This window comes from Panthera tigris, chromosome X (genome assembly GCF_018350195.1).
Source record: "Panthera tigris isolate Pti1 chromosome X, P.tigris_Pti1_mat1.1, whole genome shotgun sequence".
Classification (NCBI taxonomy): Eukaryota; Metazoa; Chordata; class Mammalia; order Carnivora; family Felidae; genus Panthera; species Panthera tigris.
In genome coordinates this window covers 114,157,330-114,183,403 of record NC_056677.1, presented here as the reverse complement: position 1 = coordinate 114,183,403, position 26,074 = coordinate 114,157,330, and the positions used below count along the sequence as shown (strand labels likewise).

The window sequence follows — 26,074 nt, the reverse complement described above, 5'->3', positions numbered from 1 at the left end:
CGATCTTCTTCAGTGAACAAAACTCATTAGATTTTAAGTGGAATCCTGCTTGTTGCTGATGTTCCTTTTTTTCACTGCTAGGACCAAAAAGACTCCTTAAGTCGAATTGATATTTTACAGATAATATCATTCTCGAGAGCTTGGGGTACAGTCAGGCAGGATACAACTCATTTCTGACTCCAGGTTACATCTGTCGGTTCTCATCTTTTTTTTTTTTTTTAAAGTTTATTTATTTATTTGGAGAGAGACAGAGACAGTGGGAGTGGGAGAGGGGCAGAGAGAGCGAGGTAGAGAATCCCAGGCAGGCTCCACACTGTCAGCATGGAGTCTGATGCGGGGGCTCGAACTCACGAACCCGTGAGATCATGTCCCGAGCCAAAACCAAGAGCCCGATGCTTAACCGACTGAGCCACCCAGGCGCCCCTGTTGTCTCTCATCTTTGACTTTAGCAGTGGCATGGAAGTAAATGTGCTTTCACAAATGTTGCCCAGACGCTGCCACATAGAACCTTCAGGACGGTTCCATTCCTATCACTTGTTCGTGCACTGAACACGTCTTGGGCACCAGCTCCATGTCAGGCTTGATTCCAGCTGCCAGTGACACAGAGGCAAACAAACCATAGATGGTCCCCGCTCTCACGGGGCTCACAGTCTAGTGGGCAGATCAGATAAGGAAATAGTCTGTTGGGATAAACACAGTGTGAGCCCTGCGGTAATAGAAGCTTAGGACCCTGTGCGAGGCCACAGGAGGGCAGGGAACTCAGCTCTGAAGGGTCCGGGGAGGCTTCCGGAGGGAAGGGTATTTAACTGAGATCAGAAAAGTGAGTTCAGAGCTGGGCAAGCAAAGAGGAGGGGGAAGAGCATTTCTAGCATTTCCATAACACCACATTTGAAGACAAATGTGAGGAGTAGAAGGAAGAAGGAGCAAGGGAGAAGGAGAGAGATTGCAAATATAAGTCTAATTGTGGATAATTGAATCGCACTTGTTGTGATTGGAGACGCACGAGGCACGCCTCTGGTAGGCAGAGGCCGCCGCACCTGGGCATTGAGGGCTTTGTCAGGGTGAGGGGCTTGAATTTCATGTTACGTGCATTTGGGAAGCCTTTAGAGGGGGTTGTACGGTGGGGAGCCCCGTGCTCTGGTGTACATTTTACAAAGTCCTGTGTAGCAGGAATGAAGGTCAGCGTCTTCAGATTTGAGCGCACAGTTCAGGGGTTGGAGGATATTGAGTTCAATGCTAGTAATCACAGGAGTGGCGCGTTTATATCTCAATTAAGGGGGAGAGAAGAGCCGAGAATCATGACCGTCATGTTTCTGGAACTCCGTTCCACCTCTAGCACTTACACGCCGTGTGACCGGGCAGTACCTCCTCTCCTCTCCGCGTCTCCTTCTATGCATCTCCCAAGTCGCCCCGGTGTGATGGCAGACGGTTTCATTGCAGAAATGAATATTAGGAGATATTAGGGTTATTATCATACCGGGGTGACTTAGGAGATTATCATTGGTGACTGATAATAACTCTGGTATCAGTCGCTTCTAAAGGATGCAACAGATCCTCAGTAAGTGTTGGTCAAACAAATGAAGTGACATGAGCCAGTCACCCCTCATATTTTACAGAAGTACCTTTCTTGGTTAGGTACATATAAGCATATGCAGCCTCCCTTATCCAGAGCTCACTGCTGGGAATATTATTTGTCAACGAGGGCTCAACCAGTCAAAAGTGGAAATCGAACCTTCGGTGAGTGTCTTACAACGGTCCTCATACTGGGGAACTCAGGTTTTGTGTCCCCCTTTGCTGTTATCTTGCCTTTATTTAGTGCAAGAGAAAGTCACTTAAGAGGTTTACGTCGATATTCGTGTCTGCGGATATAGATGACCGTGCCGGATTCTGACTTGTGTTTTAAGGGGTGCTAGCGTTTATAATAGAGCGTTCTCCCAAGAACTTAAGGGTGGTTGTCACCGAGGGTGGGCTAAGGCAGAGAGTAGAAGCCCTGGGGCTCTTTTCCAGACAACAGACTGCCGTGGAGGTGTGGGCTGGATACGCACAGCGGCTACTGCTGTCTGGGGGGAATCCCTCTGCTCGCTCCAGGGGAGAGGCCTGGCCGTGCACAGTCCTGTGCAGGGTGGGTCTTTTCTTGTTTCCGGAACACCAACTATAAAAGCCCAGAGTACTACTGGGAAGAGCCCAATCCCAGTTAGGGGGAAATGTACAAGGATTGGTATTGCAATTAACGGAGGCTAGATTTTTAAGGGCAGCTTTGGAATCATTGCAGCCGGGGATTGGTGTCTTCTGAATGGTAGAAGAGGAAGCCGGCATTGCATAATGGGTTGCAAGAACTACTTTATTACGCACGAGCATGCATAGCAGCATGAACTTCTAGCTCGCAAAATTGTATAGATTTCAGGGATTTTGTGATGTTGCTGCAATGCGTAAATACGTACCTTTAAAAGTTTTCTTATTGCTTTTAGAAAGTAGTCACTGCTAGGATGCTTGGCCAAATGTTGCAATGTGCTCAGAATATGCTCTCCTTGGAGGTCGCCCGAGGTTGGCCCCTGTGGGATTAGTGGATTCTGTTATCATTGAGTCTATTTTATTTTGTTTTTAATTTATTTTTTTATTTTAGGGAGAGAGAGTGGGGAAGAGGGAGAGAGAGAGACAGAGAGAGACAGAGAGAGACAGAGAGACAGAGAGAATCTTAAGTAGACTCCACACTCAGTGTGGAGCCCGGTGTGGGGCTCGATCCCACGACCCGGGGATCGTGACCTGAGCCAAAGTCAGGAGTCGGAAGCTCGACCCACCCGGCCACCCAGGCACCCCCCATTGGGTCTGTTTTAATGAGTTCCACTCTGATGCCAAACAAAGTTAATACAGGTAGTGCCTAGGGCTGGTTTCATCTGTGCGTGAGCTAGAACCAAATGGTTTGTATTTGAGGCTATAGGATAGTGGAAGTTGTCCTGATCAGGAATAGGCATTTGAGTGCTTTCTAACTGAAGAAGATAGTCATGTTAAGACAGAAGTGCATAACTAAATACGAACTGGAAAAGGTCGTTCATTCTGAAATTAGACAGAGTTCTTCTGGGAAAATTTGATTTCACTGTTGAATACAAGGCTTAAAAAATTGTCTTTAAAGTTTATTTATTTATTTTGAGAGAGGCAGAGAGAGCACGAGCAGGGGAGGGGCAGAGAGAGGGGGAGAGTTGAAAGTAGGCATCAGGCTATCAGCACAGAGCCCGACACAGGGCTCGAGTGCACGAAACCCTGAGCCGAAATCAAGAGTTGAGCACTCGACTGACTGAGCCACCCAGGCGCCCCAAGGATTTTTTCATATAACATTCCTTCAACTAATCTTTATTGAATATCTACTACGTGCCAGGCACTATTCTACATCTACTGATACAGCAATGAATAGCACTAAGATCCCCATCTTCCCGAGCTTACGTTTGTGTGTGTGTGTGTGTGTGTGTGTATGTGTGTATGTGGGTGGCATACGATGAAGCAAAATACATAGGTAAAAAGATACGTTATCTGCCTACAAGTGTTACAGAGAAAAATAGATCTAAGACAGTGTGGTAGCGGCGGTCATGGGCCGCGGTGTCGTGCATGTGGTCAGAGATGGACTCACCAAGATGGCATTTGAGCAAAAACCCGAGAGACAGCTGTGGGGATATCTGGGGAAGGCGCATTGCCAACTTTTGCACGTTGCCTGGGGGAAAAAAAGCGTCCGAGAATTAAAAATGTATTACCCAGAAGTCAGGCAGTCAGAGCGTTTTTTTTTTTTTTTTTAAAGCGAACAAGAGTGAAGTCGTCCTTTCTGCATTCCTGTATAAATTGTGCAAGGCAGAATTTCAAATGCAGTCTACAGTTATTTGAATCTTAAAAAATGGAGTTTTTTTTATTGCATTCCCTGAAATTTGTGTATATGCGTACACATAACATTCGCATGTACTAAATTGGTCTGTACCCATGTATGCACCTGCTTCGGTGTTGAAAACCGCTTGCCGATTTGCAAACGCAAGCATGCCAGATTTTCATTTATGCGAAAGAAAGCATGAACCATTCTGATATCTCGGAAGGATGAGCATCTCCCTGGTATGGGAGTTTCAGTTTGAGCTACTTTGGACCATTTGCCTTCTGAAACGAGGAGGGAGCATCGGTTTAGGTAGATGAGCTTGTCCTGAGGACGTGAAAGGTGCAGGTGAATGCAGTGTTGAGCAGTGAGTGAGTCAAAGCCATGGGGAGGAGAGGTTCTTGTTCAGTATTTGTTGTGGATTAAGGCTAGAATTAGTAGATGCGGGTTCTTTTTCTCTGTCAACAGTGCTGTGCTTAACCCTTGCCGCTTGCACGTGGATAAGGTGGGAAGGCCCACTAGGTATGGAAATGCAGAGTTGATTGTATGCTGGGGAGACCACAGACCCAAAGTGAACAACGTGGCCTCCCTTGGACAGGATCTGGGCATGTGATGCTTTCTCTTTCTACAACCTGCCTGCTTCTTCAGTGCAAACAGCTGGAGTGTTGGAGTGGATGGGCCACATCCACAGATAGGTAGTTGGGTTGGAGCCACAGACAGACCTTCCCCTCTTGTCTTCACTTAAGTGCTCATTTGTTATATAAAGATTTGAATGAGCTGGGGGTGGGGAGGAGGGAATTGTGTGTATTTGTGGGAAGAGGACAGGAACAGGGTGCCCTTGGGTGAGCCTTTCTGTTTCAGTGGGTCTCAGTATCATGAACCTATATGATGAGAGAAATAAATATATATATGAAATATACGTGTATTTCTTCTATAAGGTAGAAGAAATATACGTATATTTCTTCTATCTTATCTATATCTTATATCTTATTATATATATGTGTATATATATGTGTGTGTATATATACATATGTATATGTCTGTGTATATACACACATATATGTGTATATATACATGTATATATACAGATATGTATATATACACATATATATATATACACATAGATATGTATATATACGTATATATACATATCTATGTGTATATATATATATACGTGTATATATACATATATATATATATATATATATATATATATATATATATTTAGAGAGCGAGAGAGCACACATGCACGAGCAGGGGAGAGGGGCAGAGGGAGAGAGAGAGCATCTTAAGAGCTCTCTTAAGAGCTGATCAAGAGCAGGCTCCATGATCAGCACAGAACCCGACATGGGGCTCGATCCCACGACCCTGTGATCATGTCCTGAGCCAAAATCAAGAGTCGGCCGCTAAACCGAGGGAGCCACCCAGCACCCCATGAGAGGAATATTTTTAAGCACTTACCAAGCTTGTTGGAGAATACAGTGAGGTATGGCATGTGAAAGCACTTGGCATAGCATTATCCAGGTAAGGGGACTTTTACAAATGAATAGACGTGCTTTTCCAGAAGGCCCGTATTGGTGGAAAATTGTTACAAATGACACATGGCCTTTTATCAGGAAATTCCCCCAAATTCGCATTATTCACATTTGAATTTACATGTTGGTTCCTAAGATTTCATCACTTAGGTAATTTCCTTTTTCATACCTTCCCCACTCCACGCGAAGGGAACAAGTGGACAATTTACTATTGACAAATAAGGATAATGTACTGTGCAAGCGACAGGCCAAATCAGCAGGAGAACTTGCATTTCTGCTGCCTTGCTGTCATTCAGTGATGGAAATAGTGTAGAACGTTTAATACTCTATGTCCTAGAACAGTACACAATTTCGAAGAAGCAACCTTATGACCCTTCAATTGATTTAACATAAAAGACTGATGGTCCCATTGAAGTTCAAAGATTGGAAGGTTTTCAGTTTAAAAAATTTTCACTTTCAAATATTTAAAATATTTAGGATATGCCTTACGGTGTCCCCTTTTGGGCTTTACCCTTTGATATATTAAAAAAAAATTTTATGTGTTTGTTTCTTAGGGGGGGGGCATGAGTGGGGGAGAGGTAGAGAGAGACAGGGGGACAGAGGATCCAAAGCAGGCTCTGTGCTGACAGCAGAGAACCTGATGTGGGGCTTGAACCCACTCGAGGTCATGACCTGAGCCAAAATCGGACGCTGAACCAACTGAGCCACCCGGGCGCCCCATGTACCCTTTGCTGTTTAAGCGAATGTACCCCTGAGCCTGCTCACTAATGTCGTTTTCGCTGTGTGGAGCTTCAGCATCTCGTTAACAAAGAGACAGTATGGTGTAGTGGTTAAGCACGCAGTTCGTGCCTTAGTTTTCCCATCTATAGAATGGGAATAACAACAGTGCCTACCTCAGTGGGTTGCCGTGTGGATTAAATCAGTTACCGTATATGATACTTAGAATAGGGTCAGACACACAGTGCGCATCGTATAAGCGTTTGCTAGTAGAGTTATCACTGAAGCCCTCATTGCCAAGATTATCGGCCCGGAGGATGTCTGTCTAAAGCCAAAGTCCGGGGTCTGTTAGAGAGGGAAAGGGGGCTGGTAAAGCAATTCTGTTCAGTGAATGACCAATAGTAGCTGCCACAAATGTTCTTCTCTACTTCCTCCACCTGGCAAAGCCCCTTCATAGAAATATTTTTTCAACGTTTATTTATTTGTGGGACAGAGAGAGACAGAGCATGAACGGGGGAGGGACAGAGAGAGAGGGAGACACAGAATCGGAAACAGGCTCCAGGCTCTGAGCCATCAGCCCAGAGCCTGACGTGGGGCTCGAACTCACGGACCGTGAGATCGTGACCTGGCTGAAGTCGGACGCTTAACCGACTGCGCCACCCAGGCGCCCCTGGCAAAGCCCCTTCAAGTCTCTTCAAGGCCCGCTTCAAACATCCACCCTCCTTAACTTTCCCACCCTTGTCCCTAAACCTGGTGGATAATTCTTCCTGTAATCTCAACACTTTATCTGGACTACCTGGGTTTCCTGGATTTCCTGGATTACCTCACTTAGCGCACAGCATTATATTAGGTGCTTGTGGGTCTGTCTCCCTCACTAGACTGTGGGCTCCTTGTGGGCAGGGGCGGGTATAATTCAGGCACAGTGCTTTGGCACACAGTAGGTACTCAGTTGGTGCTTGTGGGATAGCAGAATATCGCTGGGCAGGAGATTCCTCTTTCAGTGCCGACCTTCCTGGTGGTTACTGCCTTCCCCACAAGACTGGACTAGAGCCAGCCCCAGGGAGGCTCGATTCACTGGCTGGCCAGAGGCCTGCACTCTGCAGTGGGCAGCCGGGCAGCCGGAAGAGGTAGTCATCGCAGCCGAGGTGGGCGGTGGCGATTGCTCGGGCAGAAGGGAAAACAAGAGGCAGTTACAGGACAGTAAGGACATCTCTACCTTTCTGGGGTGGGGGGGCCGGAGGGTACTGCCCTCTCTGGACGTCACTCCAGCTAGACTGAGCGTCTCGAGGGCAGGGCCACTTCTACAGATCGGTAAGGCCTGGTCTTTGTCCCCAAAGACTATGCTTTGGTCTCAGAAGGGGTCATACCTGAAAGGGCAGCGGAGCAACTTGGAAGGATATGAACGGTGACGCTGAGGTGTCTGCTTTGTGCCTGTGCCAGGTGTTCAGAGGGGGCATGCTGAGGACGGGTGAACCAGAGAGGACCGTGAAAAGGAGGGACTCTTTGGACGGCAGCAGTAAGGGGAGCGGAAAGTGCAGTCCAGGTGGCGGCAGTGGGGAGACAGGAATGTGCGTAAAACGATCATGGGTGTGAATGACGTGCCCGGCCTGGCAGCATCATTCACTCATTCATTCATTCATTCTTTAGGCGAAATTTACTTGATCAACGACGTTGAGCCATGTCCTGTGCTGGCTGCTTGGGAACAGAGATGCAGGGGACGTGGCTCCTGCTCTTGGTGCTGTGGGAACGCACAGGGGCTGTCTTTCTTCACTTATCACTCATTCTTGCCTTCATCATACACCAAATGTGTGTGTCATTTGAGTCTCAGTGCAGGATATTGGGCAGACGGAAATAAATCAGATCCATGCTCTAGGCAGATGCATCTACTGAAACCTGTGATCGGCCGTCGGCTATTTGCAAAATGCTTTTTCACGTGCGAGGCAGGCCTGATCCTGTGGGGTTGTTCCCATTGTCATCCCCATCTGGCAGATTAGAAAACTAAGGCCCAGAGCAGTTAAGCGATTTGCCTGTGATCATGCCGCTAAGAAGCATCTGAGCTGGGACTCGAACCCAGTTCTTCCATATGTCCTGGAATCATAAGACTACCCGACTCAGGAGCACATGAGCGGAAATAAAGCTTAAAATTGATCGTCTGTGGAAACAGATGCATCTCTGAAGGGGAAAATTTGCTGTCCACTCAGGGAAAGTTAAGGAAAGTTTGAAGACCTGTCACGGGAGGGTAACAGAGGTACAAGAAAGAAGAAGGGACCACATCTGGGTACATTGCTTCCCCATTCCGCGGTGAGATCCTCACCTTGGATTTGCCATGATCTGTGGTACATTCTGTGCTGTTCTTTTTGGGCTAGGAGCTCAGATGCAGTTGTGGAATCCTTCCAGGCTGGCTCCTAAAGACTGAGGCAGTCTTAATATTTGGAGAGGACTTTGATTAAAAACTGAGCACTTACCAGACACGAGCCATTCCCATGTCAGAATTCTTCCCCTTCATATCACTCTTGGGGTTGTTGTGATCTCTTCCTTTCCCGAGGAAGCAGTGGGAGGCAGCTGGCAGATGAATCGATTGGCATCATGGAATATTGACCGTAGAGTGAAATGTTCCGTAAAGTAAAACTATCGTCAAAAAGTCACTTGTGGTACCTCACCACCTGCAAGTGTCAGTTTTTGATCTTGGCTGGCTTGTAATTTATAAATGCATCTGTGTTTTAGAGAGTACGTGAGTGGGGAAGAGGGGAAGAGAGAGAGAGAGAGAGAGAGAATGAGAGAATCTTAAGCAGACTTCATGCTCAGCACATAGCCTGACACGGGGCTCGATCCCACGACCGTGGGCTGAATTAAGAGTTGGATGCTCACATGACTGAGCCACCCAGGCACCCCATAAATACAGTTTTTTAAAAGAAAGACTTTGTTAGGTAGGGTGATCTCTCTTTCTCTCCTTTTCTGGCTTTTCTCCCTCCGTTCCTTCCTTTCTCCTTTCTTTTGCTGAGTCCATAATTTTCAGATAAGGAAGGAGATCTAAAAAGGGTCTCGAACACTGATGTGCCGTTTAATCCCTTACTCTCTCTTGCAATCAGAAGGTAAAGTAGGGAGAAAAGAATGAAAGAAAGAAAGAACTTGACTGTGATGACAGACCTCACGCCAAAATTATGATTATAGACCTGACACCCAAATTGTACAGATTGGGGACCACCCGTTCTTTACAGCCCTTAGACATAGAGCTGGCAGTTGAGAAATTCTGTCTCCGGCAATCACATTCCCGGCCTGCCCTGCCTCGAGAGCTTCATGGCGAGTGTCCAACTTTGCGGGAGTGCGACACTTCCTCATGTGACACGGTGTTGTGAAGTGTGAACTTGTGGCTTGAGGTTGGGACGGGATGGGATCGTTGCTGAAGGTGTTTTTAAAGTACGGCAACACACAGCTCCTGGAAATGCTTGCTGTCACTTGATCTTTAGAACAATCGGATGAGCTAGGTGGGGCAGGTGGGTTTGTTCGTTGGTTCCATTGTATGAATGGGACAGTTGGGAGCCAGGGGAAGTTAAATTGCTGGTCCACGCTCCGAGAGATAGCCAGTGGCCGAGCCGGGACTAGCCCTTCTGATTTCTGGTAGGACACCGTAACGCGTCCGAACCCTTTTCTTGCCGAGCAGACGGTTCTTGGTTCTTGGTTGATATTTTGTGTCTCTGTCTTAGTCCGTTCCAGCTGCCACGACACAATGCCGCAGACTGGGTGGCTTGTAAAACCAGATGTTTCCATGGCACGCTTTTGGAGGCTGGGACTCTAAGATCAGGGCACGGGCTTGGTTGTGGGAGGGTCCTCTTCTGGGGGCCCCGGGGGCTCTCCGTGACTGCTTACCTTCATGACCTGATCCCTTCCCAAAGGCCCCACCTAAAACCGGCCCCTGCAACATTCAGTTATCGACACGTGGGCTTTGGGCGGGGGGGACACAGGCATTCAGACCATCGCACTAACCATATTAGAAACTCTCTGAAGATTGGAGACAGGTGGGTTTTGCACAGCATTGGAATCCCATGTGGTACCAGCCGCATAATATATGCTTGATGAATTCTTGTTGAATTCAACTGGGGGGATGGGCATATGTCTAACACAAATCTGAAAATTAAAGTGTCTTTTGGTTCTTGGCTCAGGGGAAAAAAAAAACAACAAACCACGGGTAATAGAATCTGCAAGTCTCTTAGCCTAATCAGGTGTTATGTAAAATTTGTATCTTGATTTGAGAAAATCTGTGTCTGCCAGCAGATTCTGACTGTTGGAACGTGAATATACAGATTAATTTGTGGTTGCAGAGTTCTGGCGTTGGGCTTGTGGAAGGAATACTGTCTAAATCATCCTCAGAGCTTTCTGGTATCTGCCAATAGATAAAACAAATTGATCTCGTTTCTCCTTTAAAGATGTCTGTGTTCAGAGCTTTGTGAGGAGACCTCGGAAACCTACGATGGATCAAATGCCTGGTTTGTGCCAAGAGCCAAGAAAGAGGAAGGCAGGTTAGGCAAGGGCGGGGAACAGAGAGAGGGGAAGGAAGAAACGGAAAGTGTAAGTGATGTGAGCAGAGGTCTGGCATAAGCCTACGCTGGCAGCAGGAAACCAGGCCCTTGGGGGACCTGCCTGGGTGACTATCTTCTCCCCACATGACCGGCTGGCCAGCGTTTGTGTGTTCCTTCACCAAGGCTGGCCTTCGAGCCCTGCTGCAGAACTAGCCAAAAAACTATCCGATTAATCACATATAACTTTCTCTTCGAATTGGATTTGGGTCCTGATGTTAAGGAATAAAAAAATAACCACTTCAAATGTTTATGAAACTGTATGGGATTTTTATGGACCAGTGGGGAATGCACTACAAATAAAATAGAAACACAGAGTCACGTCTGAGTTTTTATGTTGGAATCTTGTCTTGACAAAGCTAATTTTAAACAACGATATTTATTGAGGACCCACTCGGGGTAAAACACAGTCACGTATGCCTTTCGGTTTGCTTGTTTTTATTTTTTTCAGCAAGGAGACAGAACCAGTCGCACTGAAGTGACTTGAATGTTTATAAAGGAAAATAATAGAACAATGCATATTCTTTACTCTTGAAAAGTTTATGAATCAGCTGCATGTCAAAGCAATATCATAATCACAATGCAGAGAAGATAATCCATTGTTTTCTTGTATAAAGTCATTAACATTCTAACGTATTCGTTCATTTGGAAATCACACATTGAAAAGAAAACCATTAGCACGCCTGATAAGGCCTTCCTACTCAGGAAGCTGTTGACTAAAGGGCATGCTGATTTCTTATTAGTGCCTTGTGTATTTTAGAAAAAGCATCAGATTTAGATATGACCCTCAATGTTTTTCATTTTACAAAATACAAGTCAGTATGGGTGGTCAAAAGGAGACAAGCAGGGAGACAAACGAGGCAGTAAAGGGCTCCGATTGGGGTGGAAGGTCTGTTCACCCCCCAGATCTGCAGAGAGGAGATTCTAGTCCAAGAGCGTACGATAAGGGGTTGGATTAGAACCTCAGATCAGAAGGTATTTATAGGCCTTCCCCACCCCCCTTACTCCCTTGCACTTGTTTCCTTAACAAGCTCTTTCAGTATTCTTTGGGTACTCTGTTGTCCAACCTACGAGAAATTAGGCATCTAATAATAGTTTTCTTAAGGAGGAAAAAGGAGCACAATCTAGAATTTGCATTTCACACATTCCTAATAAGGATTCTTCTTTTAAAAATAGCCCCGAGAATGGATCCTTATTCTTTCACGAGGCTTGCATTGGGCACCCACTGTCCGCTCTGGGGACACAGAGATGAATGGGACACATGTCCTGCTTGCCGGGAGCCCACAGTCTAGTAGGTCCCAGGGGCTGAGACCCACATAAAGACGCCAGCAAGGGCGTCTGGGAATTCAGGGGAGGAAATTGGTTCCTGCTCCGGGGACTCACGGAAGAGGGCAATCAGAGCTGGTCCTTGACAGCTGGCTTAGATCTGGATCCACAAAGAGGGGGGAAGGCAGAGGGAGCAGTCGCCGGCTTGCGAGGGCATGTGACGTGGGGGCTAACAGCGAGAAGTATAGTGCTTGGGAGAGGGAGTGGATGGGGACTCGGGTTACTAACGTAAGTTGAAGCTCCGTTGGTAAGGACAGCCTCGAATGTCAGGCCAACAGCGTCTTTTGGACTTTATTTATAGGCAGTGCTAAGACTCATCCACAGGATTAGCTAGACGGCATTACAGACAGATATTAACAGCATATTACAGCAAGAAGCATGATACAAGCTGCCGAGGCGTGGAAGCTGTGGCACACTCAAGAAAGGCTTTACGTAAGGGACGATGCTCAGCTGGGTCTCGGAGGTGGGATAAGAAGTCTCCGGGGGATGAGGCGGGGAATAGCCTTCCAAGCAGAAGGAATAGTACCTGCAAAGGCCCAGAGGTCTGTGAGAGTTGTCAGGCAGGGGACCGGTGGTTACTTTGGTATGGATGGTGTAGGGATATAGGAAGAGGGCAGGGGCCAGATCACAGCAGGCCCGGCAGGCCTGGCTCAGCAGCTTGAACTTGAACTGGAAAGAGGCCCGATGAGACCTGTGCTTCAGGAACGGTGCTCCAGCTGAGGGAAGCAGGGCGTGTGAGCACAGATGAGAAAAGTTCGGCTAGCTGGGTGGCTTAGAGTCTGGGGTAGATGGGGACGATGGACTGAAAGGATTTAAGGGAATGGTTTTTATATGATTTGTTAATACTATAGTTTAAGGGGCGCCGGGGTGGCTCAGTCGGTGAAGCGCCTGACTCTTGGTTTCAGCTCAGGTCATGATCTCATGGTTCGCGAGTTCCAGCCCCACGTGGGGCTCTGTGCTAATAGGGCGGAGCCTGCTTGGGATTCGTTCTCTCTCCCTCTCTCTCTGCCCCTCCTCTGTTCTCTCTCTCAAAAAAGAAAATAAAATAAAACTTAAAAAAAATACTGTAGTTTTAGCAATAGGACCCTTTGTACAAAGGAAATCTTACATAAACTCTTTGGACGGTTTGGGCACCGAGAATGCCGGCTTATCTAGGGACAAATCAGCATGGTCTCTTTTAGACACTCTCTGTCCCTGGTGGCTCCCCGGTGGGTTATCTGGGGTCTCCTTTGATCCCCAGGTCATCGTAGATGCCAAGGCACGCTGAACGATATTTGGTGCTCGGATCAGGCTGAATTTGTGCAGGGGTTTTTGGAGCCCTGGGTAGACAGCAGGGTGAAAGCCGTACCTCGGCCAGAGGTCAGCAAAGGGGACCAGATGGTAGGGTCACGGCACAAAGGCGCCTGGCTCTTGGGGTGAGTGGGGCTGAAATCCAGACAGCGCCTGGCAGCCTGGCAAGGGCTTGGGCTCTTCCAGAGAGGATGCTTTTTTCTAATTCCCCAGGACATGTTATGCTCGAGGCCTGGATATTTGGGAAGACAGTAGGAAGAGGTAGGAAAAGCAGGAGGGAATTTAGGAGTGAAGCTGGATCCAAATCTCTGCCCCACCGCTTACTAGCTGTGTGACCTTGTAGAACTTTCCTTACCTCTTAGGGCATCGACTTCGTTATCGAGCAAACACAAATAATACTAGTATCTCCTTCAGAGGGGCTTTATGAAGATAATTTGTAGAAAGTGCTTCACACAGGGCCTGCCACATATTAAGTGTTGGATACATTTTGGCTATTGATATTCTTATATGTAATCAGAAGACTTTCCTCAATTACGCCAGTGGCTTCAGCCTTCATGCCTTGAGAAATTTCTCTTTACTAGGAAAGAACGCGTCTCAGCTCACCAATGTGAGCATCGTTTATTTTTAGTTATGTCCCATAAGGGGAATTCAAGGAATTAACACCAGCCCTGGTTTTTGAAAATTATTAGGAAGCGCTTCAGTTATAAAAATGGTATGAAGAATAATCTAGTGAACACAAATGTTACATCACGAAATATTACGGATACAGTTGAAGCCCCTTGTGTATCCCTCGCTGATCATATTGCCCTCCCTCCTGCCTGGAAGTTACCAAGATTCTGAGTTTGGCATACTTCCGTGCATGTTTTTATGTTGTGATTCCATTTGGAACTATCCAGAAAGAATATATCATTTGTTTTTCATTATTTTTTACTTTATGTAGAAGACTTCTTACTGCATTTATTCTTTCGCAGCTCACTTTTTTCCTCTTGACATTTATCCAGCAGAGATATTAATACAGTATGTATTTGTTGTAGGGACGCCTGGGTGGCTCAGTTGGTTAAGCGTCCGACTGTTGATTTCGGCTCCGGTCACGATCTCACAAATATATATATATTTGTAGTACATGGGGATGTTGCAAACATTCTGTCTGTAGCATGGGGGTTAGGGCTTACCTTTTTATTGTAAAAGAGGAAGGGTATTTGAAATTGGCTTTCTGCGTGTTCTAGGCAGCAAGAAACTCAGATTTTGGAATTTTAGCTGATATACCTGCAGGCCAATCATAAGTCCAGTGTGCCAACGCCTGCACCTTACGAAACCTTGATTAGATGGCTTTTTTGATGAAACTTCCAGAATTTTGTTTCTACAGTGCTCGCCTGGATTTAGAGACTTGCTGTTTTGACCGTTAAGAATAACACCTCCGTAAAAAATAATATGAAAAGCAGCTCGGTTCACAAGTGGTTATAACGAAATGCGATGCATCTGTAAACTGTGCTGTCACATTTCGTTATTTGAGCATGAAATAGTATCTTACTTTTCCGTTTGAATTCCAGCACCTTGTATTTGTGAAGTATGATGCTTCCTCATTAAGCGTCGTCGTATAGTTTTCGAAGAGATCGCTATTTATAGTTTAAAGTCTGACAGCGCTGACATGCAGTATTTGCACTTTAGTGTTCGAGAGGCGATCTCTGCGCTGTTATTTAAAAAGCAGTAGATGGCACGGACAGTTTGACATTGATCCTCATTTTTGCTGCATGTTTACCTTCGGGACCAAACGTGTGGCTGAGGAATGCAGATGTTGCATATGTGTTCTGAGATTGCCAGCTGGGACTCCAGAGACACTGGCGATCAGAGTGTGCATTGCTATGTATAACACGTGGAAGGTCAGGGCCCCTGGAGGTTTTGACACCTGGCCGTGTGCTGTGGGATGGAACTCCTCTGGGAAACTGTTATTCCCCCGATCTTGAGTGAGGTGTCTTCCTTCTTGAGGTGTCGCCACCATTCATATCTCAGATATTGGTAACAGAAAGTTGCCCAGCGTGAGTGGAGATGATTGACATTGACTGAGCTTCTAATTTGCTATAATTAATGCAGTGTTGATGTATTGGCTTGATGTCTGTGTGTATGCGTGTGTGCACGCACGAATGTAATTGCTGAGTTGACTTTTGCTTGTCTTCATCTCTATAATTAGAATATATTTTGGCCCAATGTTTAGATTAGACCTGCCGTTTTCCCATAAACATTTTACTATATGCCAGCTTCTATGCCAAGTGCAAGGTGTATAGAGATTATTTTACCCTCGACGAGCTCATAATCTAGGAAGGGTGTGCACTTCGGCAGGTTCTTCATTTGAGTTCTGTGCAGTGTGTTAGAGGAACACAAGAGGAAGGGGATGTTAATTTATAAAGGGTAATTGCCCAAGGGAGGCTTCTCAGGGGGGGTGATGTTTGGCATGAATCTGAGTGGAAGAATAGGAATTTGCCAAATTGAAACGCAAGGAGAATACTACTTGCAAAGGCGCAGAAGCACAAGAGGGTAATGAGTTTGGGAAGCATGTGTGGGGTAAGAGGGAGGCTGGAGATACAGGCACGGGACAGGTCCTAAACGACCCTTGTGTCATGCTAAGAGACTTGGACGTTGTCTCTTAGGTAGCGCGGCCTTGGGGGAGAGTTTTATGTGGGAAAGTGGCATGTTCACATTGGGTTTTAGGAAGAGCTCGCTGGTGGCAGCCGAGATCGCGGTGGTGGAAGGCAGGGCCCCCCGGTGATCTGGTCTGACGCCAAGAACCTGGGGCTAAGTCAGAACGACCTTGGTTTGAGTCTGCGCTCTCCCACTTACTAGCTGTGTGACCTTGGACAAACGATGTAACACGTCAGCTTCAGTTGCCCATCAGTGAGGTGGTGAGGACAGTTCCTCCCTTGCAGGGCCGTCGTCAGGACTAAATGATACCGGGCGCGTACCACCTGTATCACATGCCTAGTATATGGTAGCTGCTCGGGAAATGCCACCTCCTTCCCTAGACGCTTCTGGTCTCTGCACTCCTACCCTTCAGATGATGCCCAGAGTAGTCAGTCTGTTTCGCTCTGATGCTTTCCCAGCAGTGTCTGTCTGGGTCTTGTTCTCCTCAAATGGCTTTGTGGTGTTAACTTTATTTCACTCGGCCTTTGACTCCTCACTTGCATTTGACGTAAATAGCAGCTTAAGGACCTGTTACTTTTTCGTCACCTTCATTTACTGTGGCCTGTGAAGCTCAAAGGCGTTGCCTTGCGGACTGAAGGGTATCTTGCCTTGCCTTCGATTTTAAGTATGTTCCTCATGGCGATGCCCAGTGATATTTGTAGTCTGGACATTTGTTTGACGGCACTGTTCTTCCTGTAAAGTGCTGAATTTACCTAGGGGTGGATGCCCCATTGGGTCCAAACCGTACTCCCCGGTTTCCAAAAGACATAATGATTTACATGCTGTAAATACCCTGTAAGTTTCACTTCCACATTCCTTTTATCGAGTGTGAGCAGAGATCCGGCTCAGCATCATTCACCCGAGGGAAAACCACTGAAATTTTTGTTGAGTTTCTTTCCAGTGTTGAAGCGGGGATCGTGCGTGTTTCCCTCTATACTCCTTACATTTTTTCACCTGTCACATTAACGTTTTCTGATGTGATTAAAACTTCCAAGGGTGTTTGTCATGACTGCGTACTGTCCAGTCATACGAGCGTATTACATTTTATCTGATCGTGCTTTTATTGTTGGGCGTTTTAGAAGTTTATAATTACGTACACGAGGGCTGTGACGAATGGCTTTATTAATCTTTGCGTTGTCAGTGAAGGTTTTCGAAGAAGGGCGTTGATATGATCCTGTTTCAGTTTAAGGACGATCATTCCGGAAAACCGAGATTCTTCTTGCCACCTGCTTACTGAATGGAGAAGAGGTGATGGGTGAGAAGGACTCCAGGCAGGAAAATGAACAGGAATTAGGATCCGTTGTTTGGCGAAGCATAGCATCAGAGTCTCTGTTTGGTACCCTCTACTCCCCAACATCGCCGAGTAAGACCCCTGCGCATACTAAAGTTGGAGAGCCATTAGGCCTGTGGGTTGTCGGACTGAGGGCCTCAGTTTTCTGCTGGCTGCTGGCCGGAGACCACCTCAGTTCCTTGTCACATGGGCCTTCCCAACGTGGTTGCTTGCTTCCTCAAAGCCAGCAAGGGAGAGAGTCTCTTAGCAGGAGGGATGTCCACTCCAGTGCAGTGTGATCACGTACATGTAATCACGAACGTCCCGTCGCAAAGGCGGGGATCGTACGAGGGCAAGACACCAGGGGTCGGACCCCCACACGCCCCGTGAGAGGAGCGGGGGGTGGGGGATTCACACGTGGCCTTGAAGGTACTTGTGGGCAAAGGTGGATTTATTGTGAATTTAAAGAAAGCCTCAGGGCCCTGTACTTGCTTGGCCCGTTACAAGGCCATAGGGCTAATTTGATAGCCATAATTTTGTATTCTTTCTTTTTTATTTTTTTATTTTTTTTTGAACGTGTATTTATTTTTGAGACAGAGAGACAGAGCATGAACGGGGGAGGGGCAGAGAGTGAGGGAGACACAGAATCGGAAGCAGGCTCCAGGCTCTGAGCCATCAGCCCAGAGCCCGACGCGGGGCTTGAACTCACGGACCGCGAGATCGTGACCTGAGTTGAAGTCGGACGCTTAACCGACTGAGCCACCCAGGCGCCCCTGTATTCTCTTTCTAAAAAGACTCTCAAATTGTGGAAGCTTTAGGCCTCACAAAACGTAGATGTGCCCCTGCCGGTGGGAGATATCAGGTAGGCAGTTACCTTCTTGGGTCTGCAGCTTAGCAGAAAGGTCAGTCAGCGCCCACCCAGTGCACGGGTAGCCGATGACAGTCATGGGAAAGCTGTCCCTTACCACCAAGCGTAGCACGTCGCTGGAGCCCAGCTCCGGGTGATTTCTTGGGTCTTGTCGGAGAGGTCTTGGCTGCCCAGAGCTCACCGTGACCAACAGCCCCTAGCTGTGGCTTGCGTCACCTTGGCCTAGCAGCTGTTCCGAGGAGGTGGTCATTAGCAGGGGGACGTCCCTCCATCATTATCCCCAGAAGACTGTCCAGCATTCCTTGGGAGCTCACACTAAGCAGCGAAAAGAAAATTGAAGTCTCAGGCAAGCCTTTGACACAGTTGTCTCTCCCTGCCCGTTAGGCACCATGTCTGCATCCCCAGGGCAAAGGTGCCTCTGGGCCCAGGTTCCTACGTGGTGGCCAAAGAGCCTTTGAAGGTTTCGGCATGTCTTTCTGCATCCAGGGCCTCACCGGTTCCTACCCCGGGATGGTGAGTCAGTCTCCCGAACGTAAGTCAAGGAGGACAACCTAACGTGTCAAAGAAGTTGTGTCCCTGTACCTCCTGCCATCTGAGTGCCGGGGGATTTCTTTGCCTGAGGTGGGAGTTGAGGGGCTTTTCTTCTAGTTAGCTACTTGACCAGCACTGACCTGGCCGGGACCTCCGTGGAGACAGAGAGCTGGACCAGGCTTTCACGTGTCTCCAGCAGAGTCCCAACCTGTGCGTCCTGGGCCCCGAGGATGGTGGCGGGGGGGGGGGGGGGTGACCTGAACGCTTCAGATGCTCTGCACAGCTAGGGTTAGCTCTAGACTAAACGATTAACATGCTCCGTACGTGCGCCCCTGGTTTTCGCGTGTGCGTGCTTATGGCCGTGATGGCAGGTGAAGGAATCCGACCGCTTGGTTTGAGAGTCTCCACCTAGAACACACGCGCTGTGGGATGCGTGACAGTACTGGACAAATTGCTTAACTTCTCAGAGCCTCCGCGTTGCCGTCTGCAAAATGGGCCCAAGCGTAATATGTACCTCACAAGGTTGTTGTCAGGCTTAAAGGGAGATATTCCAGAAAGGTGCTTAGAGCAGTGCCTGGTGCAAAGCATGTGCTGTATGTGCTAACCTTTGTTACCGCTGACATACACACGGAAAGAACTGCTCTAGTGCCTTCTGGCTGTTTCTGGTTCATGCGTCCTCAATCAAAAGACGCGAAAAGTACGGCTGCTGTCATGTCCTTGAGTCAACACAGAGCTGGGGGTGGGATCCAGGGCTCCTGACGATAGTCACGACATCTTTTTTGCTGTGGCAGTCCCTACCTTTTGTCTCTTAGAGCCTTCGCTTAATGAAAAAAACCAGAACTTCTTGTTGTTTTTGTTGTCGTTCAGGACCTCTTGCCATTTAGACCGCATTTTGGTGCTGGGGACCTCTCTAACCGACAAGCAGCGATTGTCTGGGCGCTCTCCTCTCAGGTAGTAAGTGCAGGAGAGCCCCGGTTCATAACTGTTTCTTTCCGTGGTCGTGTTATGTGTTCATCCAACCCGTTCCTGCCGATTTGGGGTTGGTCAACACATTGCTTTGTTGCTGCTCTTAAAATGGTGAGTGACTGCGTGCTTTGTGAGCAGCACAAAGTGTTCTGAGTAGAAAACCTCATGGTAACTCTAAGTAGGGTGATGTTGAGCCCCCTCGTGCACGCCTGCACACATGCTTGCTTTCTGTATAGCCGGGACCCTGTTACTATCGGGACCCAAGGACCTGCCATCAGGACCCAAGGACGTGCCAGCCAGGGTTGGTCAAGGGGTATTAGGTCGTAGGTAAAACGAGAAGACCTTTCCTGGGTCTGTTTGTTTTTTTCCCCTCAAGATGGCACCCGTGTTAGTTCCCGAGGATTGATAGCAAAGTACCACAAATTTGGTAGCTGGAAACAACAGGAATTCATTCTCACAGTTCTGGAGACTACACATCGAGAATTCAAGGTGTCAGCGGGGCTGTGCTCCCTCCGAGGATTCTAAGGGGGACATCCTTCCTCACCTCTTCTAGCCTCTGGCATCGTTGGTCCAGTCTTGGCTCCCATCTTCCCAAGATGTGTGTGTGTGTGTGTGTGTGTGTGTGTGTCTCCTTTTCCTCTATGTCCAAATTTCTGTCTTCTTAGAAGGACGCCAGTCATTGGGTGTCCACCTTAATCCACCCCACGAATTCATCTTACCTTGTTTACATCTGCAAAGACTCTGTCCCCAAACAAGATCATGTTCACAGGTACTGAGATGTCTCAGATGGGGCTGCTCTGACAGAATACCATCTAGTGGGTGGCCTAAGTAACGTTTATTTCTCATAGTTCTGGAGGCTGGAAGTCTGAGATCAGGGCACCATCATGGTTGATAAGGGCCCTCTTTCTGGTTTATCGATGGCCGTCTTTTCACTGTATCCTCACATGGTGTAGAGGGAGTGAACTAGGGTCTCTCTAGGGTTCCCTAGAGGAACCTCCCTAGAGGTTCCCTTGTAAGGACACCACCACCATCACAGGGACTCCATTCCCACGAGCTCATCCCATCCAAATGACATCCAGATACCATCACATTGGGGATTAAAGCTTCAACATATCAATTTGGGGATGTTGCAAACATTCTGTCTGTAGCATGGGGGTTAGGGCTTAAGCACATGTTTTTGGGGGGGGACACAGTTTGACCCACAACAGTAGGCATCTATCTTTCTTTCTTTCTTTCTTTCTTTCTTTCTTTCTTTCTTTCTTTCTTTCTTTCTTTCTTTCTTTCTTTCTTTCTTCTCTGTCTCCTATTTCTTCTACTTAAAAAGAGGAAAGCTCCCCTCAACCCCAACTAGCTAATGGTACAGGAATAACTGGCTTTGTGAATTAGAATCAAAAGTCATAGACTGCTAGAGCAAGAGTAGAAACTACAAGATACGGTCCATTTCTTTTATTTTACCAACTGAGGCCTAGTGGGAGGAGAGTATTGGGTTAAGATCAGAAATCTGGTCAGGGGTAGAACCAGTCATCGAACTCCTCGGGTTTTCCAACTCCCAGGTCAGGTTTTTGTGTTTTGTGGTTTGTTTGTTTGTTTGTTTGTTTGTTTTTTGCATTACCTCTTGATAAAGATGTTCGCAGTTGTGGTTGACAACCTTCACGTGGCAACGGTGCGCCGAGGCAAATTCCTGTAAAACCAGAAATAGCTGGGGAAGTGGAAGGCAAACTTGGTCCTGCCAGTAAGTTGGAGTTCTTGGCTGTCTGTTGGGGAGGGGGGAATTGACGGCCAAAAGCCCTGCGGGGCTCCCAGATCTCTCTCTTCTACCCGTTTCAGCTCCACCCGTCGGTATTTTTATTGAGCTTTTCACCCGAACTGGGCCCTGGGGATTCACTGATAAGAAGAGTAGCTACTGTCCCTGCCCTCACACAACTCGCAGTCCAGTGAGGGCTGAAACGGTGCTAGACTCGACTGTCCACTCATGTATCTCAGGGGCTGTCAGACGAGAAGGACCTGACAGGGGCACCCGGGTCAACTGGGGGTGGGGGGAGCCGAGACCCAAAAGATGATTAGGAGTTATCGGGAAAAGGAAGAGTGGAGAAGGGTTGGAGGTGTGAGAGAGTGTTCCCGACGAAGGGAACGTGTGCTTGAGGGCTTGGAGGTGAGCAAAAAGAAGGCACGTTGGAAGAAGTGAATGGAATTCAGTTTGGGTGAAGCACAGGGTGTGTGTGTTGGGGGGGGGGCATCACCAACAGCTTTGTAGACTTTATTTCAGACATTTGGTTTTTTTCCCCTGAGGCAGTGGGAAGTCTTTTCAGGGGAGTCTGGGCGTGGAGGAAGCATTCCGGACGGGGACTCCAACCCCCAAATGAGGCCGAGCAGAGCTGTCTTCTGAATAAAGAAAGCATCGGGATAGCTCCCTTCTGGGTAGAGCCACCTTTCTGTGGTTCGGTTCTCTGTGTGTGGGCGTGTGTGTGTGTGTGTGTGTGTGTGTGTGTGTGTGTGTGTGTGCACCTTTCTGCTAGCCCACACTGGAACACTTAAAGCCTAGTACACATTGGCCTTGTTTTTTAGCTTAATTGCCTCGGTAATTGCCCCAGGGACTCTTTCGTCCTTTTGCAATAGTTCACTCTGAGCTTAGAGTTCCTCTGGATCTCCTCTTACCTTCCTGCACAGGAGTCGAGCTGTGGTTTCCTCTTTGCCTGTCGATCTGAGCCTATGTGCTTTCCATCTCCAGGGAATTCTTCAAAATCAAGTACGCGGAGCACCCCCGCGTCTCCCAACCGTTCACGGGGTTGCAATTAGATCCTCTTGAGGCAACGGAGATGAGTTCACCGCCTTTACAACCACTTATCGCTTCCCTAAAGTGCCCATGTAGCCACTTTTCCCCCTAAAGCCCCCTGTGAAATTTTAATATGGAGATACACTGTATTTCTCTTTATGTATTATGTGTATATCTGTGCTTCACACATAAAAAGCATAAGGCTTACTTATGTTTTTGTAACATGCAGGATTGAGAATGACATTTTATTTTATTTATTTATTTTTTAAAGTTTATGTTTATTTCTTTTGAGAGAGCGAAAGCATGTGCGTTTGGGGAGGGAGGGGCAGAGAGAGAGGGAGAGAGAATCCCAAGCAGGCTCCTCACTGTCTGCGCAGAGCCCGGCATGGCGCTCGATCTCATGCCGCGTGAGATCATCGCCTGAGTTGAAATCAAGAGTCAGATGCTTAACCCAGGCGTCCCCAAGAATGACATTTAAAAAAAATTTTTTTTAATGTTTTATTTAGTTTTGAGACAGAGAGAGACAGAGCATGAACAGGGGAGGGGCAGAGAGAGAGGGAGACACAGAATCCGAAGCAGGCTCCAGGCTCTGAGCTGTCAGCACAGAGCAGGAGGCGGGGCTCGAACTCAAACCGCGAGATCATGACCTGAGCTGAAGTCGGACGCTTAAACGACTGAGCCACCCAGGCGCCCCTAGAATGACATTTTAAAGATAAAAGTCAAGCTTAAGATAAAAAAGCTACTAACAATAAACATATTTGTTCATTTGTATTTGCAGAGTAACTTTTATTTACTTGAAAATTGCAATGGGTTAGATTGCATGTGCAGATTTCCAATTTATAGAAGTAGCAATGGGATCAATAATTATAATAGTAGCAATGGGATCAAATTGTAAAAATTCAAAACTGTTGTTTTTCTAGTGAAAGTAAATACATGGAAAAAACCAAATTAACTTCTTAAAAACACTTCTAGTGCACTGGTAACTATTGCTTGACCTGGGAAGATAACTTCTAGTTTAATTAGCTGCTAGATATTTATTCAGATCCTACCTACACTTTCTTTGCAGTTGATGTAATTAATGATGGTTGAATGATATTTTTAGAATAAAATAGTGTCATAAAATATAAATTGAGGACCAAATGTAAATAACATTCCCAAGGCAGCCAATGGCAGTTAATAGGCACACACATGTGACCACTTGTCATATAATTTCTAGGATGAACACTCAATCCAAAGAAGTCTTCCAGTCAAGCTGTGTGTTGGTCATAGTTTTGTAGGACTGATCTTGGATGCGTTTTTTGGATCATCCATAATTCATTGTCAATGCTGTTCATATGATGGCTAGGAGAACCCAACAGGAGAAACTAAATTCTAAGCACAAGATTTTGGTAGGTGGGGTGAGGTCTCGAGGACCACAAACCATTGTAATATGTAAGGTTTTCTTGCTTCCCTCCCCAGGAAACAATTTTCACCCTCTCAGAGCCTTTGTGGCCTCCAAGAGGCCGCACGGTGTATCTGACTGTATCCTCTTAGGAGTCTTTTTTTAAAAATATTAAATATAATTTATTGTCAAATTGGTTTCCCGACAACACCCAGCGCTCATCCCAACAGGTGCCCTCCTCCATGCCCATCACCCACTTTCCCCTCCCTCCCACCCCCCATCAACCCTCACGTTGTTCTCAGTATCCAAGAGTCTTTTATGGTTTGCCTCCTTCCCTCTCTGTAACTTTTTTTTTTCCCCTTCCCCTCCCCCATGGTCTTCTGTTAAGTTTCTCAGGATCCACATAGGAGTAAAAACATATGATGTCTGTCTTTCTCTGCTTGACTTATTTCACTTAGAATAATACCCTCCAGTTCCATCCACATTGCTACAAATGGTCAGATTTCATTCTTTCTCATTGCCGAGTAGTATTCCATTGTGTATATAAACCACATCTTCTCTATCCATCCGTCAGTTGGTGGACATTTAGGCTCTTTCCGTAATTTGGCTATTGTTGAAAGTGCTGCTCTAAACATTGGGGTACAAGTGCCTCTATGCATCAGCAAGGAGTCTTTTTTTAAAAACAATTTTAATGTTTATTTTTGAGAGAGAGAAACAGTGCAAGCAGGGGAGGAGCAGAGAGGGAGACACAGAATCTGAAGCAGGCTTCAGGCTCTGAGCTGTCAGCACAGAGCCCGATGTGGGGCTCGAACCCACAATGGTGAGATCATGACCTGAGCCCAAGTCACACGCCCAACTGACTGAGCCACCCAGGTGCCCCGGGAGTCTTTTTTTTAAGTTTATTTATATATTTTAAGAGAGAGAGATTGCACACGTGAGAGAGCGGGGAAAGGGCAAAGAGAGAGAGAGTCCCAAGTAGGCTCTGCACTGTCGGCAGAGAACCAGATACGGGGCTTGGTCTCACAAACCATGAGATCATGACCTGAGCCAAGATCACGAGCTAGACACTTAACCGACTAAGGTACCCAGGTACCTGTCCTCTTCGGAGTCTTAATTCCCTAACATTTAGGGCCCAGGAGAGCTGGATATTAAAAGGATATGGGGCAGAAGACGAGAAAAGATTCAGGGCATGAACCATTGGTCTGGGAGGGCAGCGCAGGTAGGGTACTGAAACCGGGGGACCCCACCTCCTTCACGGGCAGATGAGGACGGGATCCAACAGGAACCCAGAGGACGCACCGTTGGCTAAGAATCCCAAGCCACCACCTCCAGACAAAGGCTTCTTTTCCACTTCACCTCATCTACCTGAGCCCAAGGGAGGAAGTGACTGGATAGCTGAGTTTGACTGTTTGCCCCTTACATACCCAAGTAGTTTTAAGGTGGAAAGCTTGAGTGGGTACCTTTCTGAAATGTACTCAGTCACCACTTGAAGCAAACACTGCTGAATATAACTTAGCTTTTATTGGAGGCTTAAAATCTTCCCAAGAGGAATCAGTTCTTGAGGTACCAGGAGTTTTTGTTTGTGTCTCCTTCCCTGGCAGGCCAGTAACTGTCACTTTGAGTTGTTGTGAGTGGCCTACTGGTAGCACTCTTTCTCCTCCCTGACATTTGATGGTTCTCAGATGTTCTCATGGCCGTCAGTCGCCAATCCTGTAAGAACTTTGTATAACGTAGGAGAAGGGAAGGTCTCAGTGAGGAGCTGTCCCGAGTTCTGGATTGGCAAAACGTGCAAGTTAGGGTTGTGCTGGATAAGCAAGCGATCGGTGTAATGTCTTCTCAGAAGAGCTTCTAGAAAGTGTACATATGAAGAAGTTTGTGTCAACGGGCCGTTCAAGACTACTTTTGAGAGAGTTCAGCCTTGAATCAGGGGCTGCAAGTTCCCAATTCCTAAAAAAGGTAACCCCTGGGAGAGCTAGGTTGTTCTGTATGTGGTCATATGTACCTGCTCAAGTCATCTAATCAAGTAGCACTATCCGATGGTGTTTTTAAGAAGTGCTAATTAACATTTGGTTGGGAAAATGTAATTACTTGAATGGGGATTTTTGATCCAGACACTCAGCTATTCTTAGGACATCTTAAACTTAAACACACTTTTCTTTCACTGAACACACTAAGACATAACGTTCGTAGCCCCTGTATGTGTGAGCACTTTAAATTTTCAGCATTTGTAAAGATCGAGTCCTTGTGTATTGACCTTGAGTCTGTTTAACAAAGTATTCTCAGGGTGACACAGTACGTGGTCCCTCTTGATGTCAATTCC

General features: G+C 47.0%; 1 protein-coding gene across 1 annotated transcript in view; it reads left to right on the top strand.

The window, feature by feature from the left end:
• FGF13 (fibroblast growth factor 13) overlaps positions 1-26,074 on the top strand; it is a 444,292-nt gene that overhangs the window by 17,814 nt on the left and 400,404 nt on the right. The gene's annotated exons all lie outside the window — the stretch shown is intronic.